This window comes from Syzygium oleosum, unplaced genomic scaffold, assembly GCF_021117445.2.
Source record: "Syzygium oleosum isolate NSW1041296 unplaced genomic scaffold, Sole_v2.1 Sole_v2.12, whole genome shotgun sequence".
NCBI lineage: Eukaryota > Viridiplantae > Streptophyta > Magnoliopsida > Myrtales > Myrtaceae > Syzygium > Syzygium oleosum.
The window spans coordinates 6,261,793-6,268,823 of NW_026607496.1; the positions used below are offsets into that span (position 1 = coordinate 6,261,793).

Here is a 7,031-nt window from a genome sequence, read left to right on the forward strand (position 1 = left end):
AGTATGGTGTTTGCACTAGCTGCTGATTTTGTACTATTTGGGAGTATAGTATGGTTACTATTTGGGAGTATAGTATGGTAGCTGCTGATTTTGTCATATTTGGGAGTGCAGTATAGTGCTTGCACCAGCATGCCAGCACGTGCTAGTGCAAGCATTTTGAATCGGTTTTTGAATATGGTTTGGGGGTTGTTTGGTGCTGGTGATTGGATATGGTTTGGGTGCTGTTTGAACCAGTTTATGAGTATGGTTTGGGGCGGTTTGGTGCTGGTGAGCAGTGCCGGTACAGTTACTGCTTTGATTCTGGAATGATCTGGTTTAAAGATTGGTTTGTTGGAATCAAAGTCTCCATTTTTCAAAGAAACACACGGCATGACACTTAAGTGATCAACTTTCAGCCACAATTGGCACTTAAGTGATCACTTTTGAACCACGACTAGAACTTAAGTGATCACTTTTGAACCACGACTGGCACTTAAGTGATCACTTTTGAACCACGACTAGAACTTAAGTGATCACTTTTGAACCACGACTAGCACTTAAGTGATCACGATTACAAACATTTTGCACTAAAATGTCAACTGCTGAACTTGTGACGACTTCATAATTTGCTGCTACGCAGAGTTGCAGCACTTGCAACACCTCATTTTTTAGTAGTGAGCCTTACTCCATAATATGCAACCATCTAACCAGATGAAAAAAATACAACAAATTAGCAAGTGAATATGCAGCAAATGAGTAAGTGCAGCAAATGAGCAAAAATATGCTGCAAATGAGGAAGTGCAGCAAATGACAGCAAATGAGCAAAAATATGCTGCCAATGAGGAAGTGCAGCAATGATAGCAAATGAGCAAAAATATGCAGTAAAATATGCCGCAAATGAGGAAGAGCAGCAAAAGACAGCAAATGAGCAAAAATATGCAACAAAATATGCTGCCAATGAGGCAAAACTGCATCAAAATATGCAACAACAAAATACTAAGCAACTCAACATTGAGAACCAATAAATTCCAACCTTCCATTTGTCATAGATTGCGACAAACCTCTTGTTACATACATAAATTGCAGCAAACTAATAACACAACCGTAGCTACAAATTGCCAAATACACATACATAGTACAAGCCTATCTTAAATTATGGTAGACTAAGAAACTTTTGCTCATAACTGACATTACATTTGACCATAAAATAGGCTATAAAAAATATCAATAACACAATCAACAATCGATAACACTTTCTTTCGATTTTCATCCTTCGAACTTCCTTCTTCAAATGGTTGGCCAGAGATGCTAAAGCCTTCATTTCAGCTTGCAATGAGTTGACATCATCCAACTCGTCCAACTCGTCCATTAATGCAGGTGGAGGTTGATGTCGAGCTTCAAGTAGCTTCACTATCATCTCTGTTGCTCGATCTGAAAATTTCGCATCAACCCACTTGAAGAATTTGCACTTCGAGCCTTCTCTATACCTGGCGCATCCATGGAATCTTCTCCTAGGGTTCAATCGAGTCCAAGATGTTCTTCTTGGACTCGGTAATCCACAATAGCAGAAGAACCGACCTTCTTCTTCACTTCGTTCAAACGAATTTGAACCGCTAGTGAAGCTCCTGCCATCCATTTGAAACCTTTGGCTGTCAATTTCGGGAAAAACAAGGAAATAATATGGCCGGTTAGGGTTTGCAATTGGGGAATATGTCCAATTAGCCGATTTAGGGTTCCTATATTGAGGGGAGAAAGGTTGAACGACGTCGTTTTCGCTATAAGGGCTGACGGGACTTTCCGGCCTGCTCCGGCCAGCCATCTCAGCATCGAATATTAATAAAAAAGAGCCACATCAAATTTCCGGCGTGCCATGTCAGCATTGGCACTCAAGTGATCGTTTTTCAAAAAAGTTGGCACCAAAGTGATCCGAAAAAAAGTTATGGCACCAAAGTGATCGCCGTACACAAGTTATGGCACTTATAGTGTACTTTTGCCAGGGTAAATGTATCACACAGGTATAAATTTGAGATTTTTTGTGTTACATAAAAAAGTTTATGATAAATATGTCACGGTGACTTTTTCCCTTTCCTTTTTAGTAAATTGGGAAGGGTTTTGAGTTTTAGAAACTTTAGAAATTTCCTTTCTTCCCTTACAAAACCACAAAACCTCCATATGGACATCTCCTATTTTCACGCCTAAGCCCACAATCCTTTAGCCCCCGATCAGTGGCCACTCAATTCTTTCCTTAAAACCTCAAAATCCAAACTTTCCTTCGTCGTGGCTCCAAAGATAGGAGCTTTTCGAAGTTTACCAAGGAACACGAAAATCAAGTAGAACTGCGTCCATACCCAAACCAAACATCATTCTAAAGAACCCAGCAATATTCATCTATCTCGCTACGAAAAACCATAACTCCGAGACAAAAATAGGATGAACTTCTCTTGTGAGTTGAAGCAAGAAGAATTCCCCGCCACACCGAGCAAAGCTGTGGGTTCTCCATCAACTGAATCTACTGAACTTTAGAACTCAAAAGCTTTTAGAATTGAGGGGAAAATTCCAAATAAAAGCCTGAAGAGGGTTCATTTTCTCAAAAAAGTATTCAAAATGAATCTTGTTTCAAATAAAGGCTTGAGATCACCAACCGGCCAAATGCACACCGACCAGCAAGCACTTGAGTTTTCCGACGACAAGGTTAGGGGCATTTTCGTCCATAGATATTTCTTTTTTGGGATAATGACACAAATACTTCCTCGCCCAATGTGCAATTTAATCCATGAACTTTTAATTTGTTTAATGTAGTCCTTGAACTTTAATCTATTGTTCAATATAGCCCATGAACTTTTAATTTATTCAATGTGGTCCCCGTACTTTTGGTAAATGCTCAATATAGTCCTTGAACTATATGAAAATATTCAATGTAGTCCCCAAACTTGAATTAATGGAAGGAATATATTGAAAATTTTCATATAATTCAGAGACTAAATTGAATACATGCCCAAATTTCGGGGATGACATTGAACAAATTAAAAGTTCAGGGACCACATTGTACATTGAGTTAAAGTTCAAGGATTGCATTGAATAAATTAAAAGTTCATGAACCACATTACATATTGAGTTAAAGTTCATGGATTGTTTGTGTCATTTTCTCATATTTCTTCTTTGTCCATGATCGTCCTCTTCGATGCACCAATAGCCCTCACCATCAATCGAGAATAAAGATGAACAGGATGAATAAACACCGAGAGACAGAGAACAATCAAAAAGCGAATGTTTCCGATCAATGGTATGGTGGGGAGCTCGAACTTAGGTAGGGGAGTTGTCTCTAAAAGAAATGTCCCTGTACGTGGTGGTGGGTCGAGGAAGAACAAGACCCCACCAAAAACAAAACAAAAAGGAATAACAAGAGACCATCATCTTCATCCGCATCTTCATGTGCAACTTCATAGGCATTTAGGTTGCGCATGGCAACCATTATGTACCCGGGAATAGATTCTACTCATAAATAATTCTTTTTTATTCCGTGTCCGGAAATAATTTCTAAGCATTTGAAGATATTTGGTAACTACCCAAAATTTATATTCTTAGAATAGAAAAAGAACAGAAATGCATTTGATAACTACACCAAATTTCATTTTATTAATAATATTTTGAATTTTTTAATATTTTTTTCTTTTTTTCCTTTTTTTTCTTTTTTTTTCCTTCCTTGGCCACGACCAGTTGTCGGTGCTGGCGATCGACCATAGGCCAGGGCCAGCGAGGGCGTCGCGACCCTTGCTGCCGACCTCGCCTGTCGCGACGGCGAGGTCGGTCTCGCCAGATCTGGGCGAGGTCGAGCCTCGCCCAGCCAAGGCGAGTCCTCGCCGTCGCGGCAGTGAGCCGCCCTAGCTCAGGCGGCGAGGGCCGCGACGCCCTCGCCGGCCTTGGCTTGTGGCCCGTCGCCGGCGGCCGGCGGGTGGCAAGCGGTAGGCCGAAAAACAACAACAAACCAAAAAAAAGAAGAAAATCAAGAAGAATCAGAAATGGAAAAATTGTTTCAGAATCAAGAAGCTACTTTTTTTTGCTTCTTGATTTTGTTTGAAAACTGATTCTAGGAACAATTTTTTGCAAAATTGTGCCCGGGCACAAAAAATTTAACAAACGGATTTCTGCTCCCAAACTGATTCTGGGAACAAAAGAACAGAAATTTTTACTATTTGACACGTTGCCAAATGGCCCCTTAAACCCAAAAAAAAAATCATTTCATCCTCATTTTTAAAGAACAAGATTATTTCTAATCTGACCCCATCACCTCAGCTATCCTTCACTCTGACCCTCAAAACTCTAATAATAAGCCCCATGAAAGATCTACCGAAGGAACAAGCTCCATGAAGCTTCTGAAGAGTGGTGGGACTTGTCCAAGTGGTTTGAGCCTGAGTAGTTCAATGGCACTTGCCGGCAAGGTCGGAACGGTGGTGGTGCACACCCCGAGCATCTTTGAATTTCTATTTTTTCTTTTGTAGTTTCGCTTTTTTCTTTTTAATCTTTATTCCGATTTTATTTGGAACAAAATGCCCCTCAACTCTGGCAGCCGGAAAAGTCGAGTGCTTGCTACTTTCGGCCCTCTTTTGAGAAAGTGAGTCCACTTTAGGCTTTTATACGGAATTTTCCCAAGATGTTGAAACCCCCCCTCTGCGGAACTCGGAAGTGAAACACCTGTTTCTGTAGAACCAGCAGCCGAAGTCCTTGCTTCTATTGAAACTACCGTTGAAACTCTTGTTTCTTGTAGAAGTTAATGTTGCTGAAGAATCTTAGGCAGTAAGGGTTGCAGAAACCATAGAAGGGCTCGAGAAAATCATCAAAGAAAAGGCCACGGAGCACATGGTAGAAGAAAGTGAATGACAAGGAGCAAGAATCTGAACCCCAAGAAGTGGTAGGGACTGTAGAAGGAGAAATGGTTGAAGTAGCAGATGGAAAGGCGGATAGTGAAAAAGAAAAGAAAAAGGGCGAAGGTAAGAAGGATGATGATAATGAAAGAATTTCCTTAAATTTTGAACCTGCCGTATGTCTTCCTAATGCTAAGTAATGACATAACTTATGCGGATTTTCAGATCTTACAATGTCATGGCATTTTCATCTCTTAGCTATCTGAAAAAGAAGATAATTGTTTAGTTACTGAGGATGTTTTCCCAAAGGTTAACACTCTATTTTACTCAACTTATCCTTCAAAAGTCATGATGATAAGTTAGTCTTCGTTATTAGTCATCAAAACCGTTCTCTGTTTCTATAGAAGAACTCGATGCTATGCTTAGTCTGCTTTTCTTTCAAACAATTCCTGCTAAATCTTCCTTGGCTTACAAGTTCATCATTTAGGATGAATTCTTTTGAACGAGGTCTCATTCCTAGTTTCCTTTAAGAAGGAAGTCTAAAGCCTTATAGTGTGTCAAACTGCTCTAGAAATGATATTTCCAAGTATGAAGCAAGACTTTTGACCCAAAAAAAAAAAAGGAACGAAACAAGGCTCATTTCGCACCTATCCTAACCAGTTTTGAATTCAGTCTTTCACATTCCATTTTCATTCACATGTACCGGACAATGGTTAGAAATCAGGAAAGCTTCCCTACGGTGGTCTGAGCATGAAAATTCTCAGAAAACAGTGAGCGGTAATTCCAGAGGAGCTACAGACGGAAAAAGTGCCCATTGCCTCTGTAGGCAAGAAACATCGAGGAAGATGCACCTCAAGCCCACAACTGTTGGGTGGGTTGATCCTAAGGGGGAGACTGTGAGAGTGGAAGGAGAAGATGAGAGGGTGAATGCTGCTTGAAGAGAAGATGAATGGAACCGAGGGCAATTTGAGTAAGAAGAGAAAGTAGAAGCAAGCAAAGAATGCTGCAGAAGCACCTATGGTGCTGCGAAAGGGTAAGAGAAAGGGAGAAACAGTGGAGGTTGCTCCATCTCCAGCGAAAAAGAGGCCAAAGAGTCAGGGTGAGTCAAGTCAGAATGTTGAAAACTCTGGGAGGCTTGAGTTATTAATGTAACGGTGTTAGATGGTCTAAAGAGTTGCAGGAGAATGCAATAGCTTTTGAGAGACAGCTAAAGCTGTTCAGAAGGTAGACTTTCTACAGAAGATGGCGTGTGACTAACAGATTCAGTCTCTTTCGTGCTTTGATGTGACCAAGTTTACCTTCAGCAAACCCATCTCCAAACCTCCCTAAACCTTGCTTGAAAAAGGAAGAAAACATGATACTTTTGAAATGAGAAAGCTTATGTGTTTGTCTTTGACTCTATCAGTTTCTGTTTCCTTTGTCTTTAGTCGTAGAACAATCGGGATCAACAAACTGTTGTGAATTGGGTGTTTTTACTCATTTCAATGTAGCTGTATGTTCTATCCTGACTCCTCTTGGTTATTCAACAAACTACATGTTTGTTGCCTATTAGCATATACCTTGTGAATTACATCGTTTACATCATTACACTCTCATCTGTTGCATCCACGGAAGTAGTCAAATCTGCAGATGTAGGCATTGAGTCTGCAGAAGCACCAAGGAACAAGTGCAGGACCACGTCGAAACTGCAAAAATGGGGTAATCCGTGTCGAATCTCGTGCTCGCCGACAACATCCAGAAAACGGATGTGCTTAAAACTTTATAGGTTCTTTATGCTCTAACTTGTTTAGTTTACGTAATTATGCGTCGCTTCTCATAATTGAGCTTCATGTAAATTAAATAACATTGTAGAAGAAAGAGCTGTTACAAATTTATGTATCTTTTGCAAAATTCTTCTTCGAGTGGATAATATCTCTTGCTACATTCATTGAAAATCTTACACTTTTGGAGATTATAACATCTACATATTGTGCCTTTTGATCTGAACCAATGTTCTTTTGGCATAATAGTAAACCCATTTACTTTACACTCGCTCAAATTTCAAAATGTTCATGCCTGTGAACAGATCTGCACAATGGAAGGTTTTATAAATAAGGGAAATCATTGAGAAAATCACTTATGATGTTTTTAAGATGACAAAATATTGAAAAGCTACTAATGTGTGTATTTGAGTGTGCGGGACAAACAACT

General features: G+C 39.9%; 1 long non-coding RNA gene across 1 annotated transcript; it reads left to right on the forward strand.

Annotated features, from left to right (window-relative positions):
- Window positions 1-4,277: 4,277 nt before the first annotated feature.
- Window positions 4,278-6,731, forward strand: LOC130139537 (uncharacterized). The gene is made up of 2 exons (XR_008817662.1): window positions 4,278-4,591; window positions 4,745-6,731. It is a non-coding gene; the product is annotated as an uncharacterized LOC130139537 (long non-coding RNA).
- Window positions 6,732-7,031: the final 300 nt, after the last annotated feature.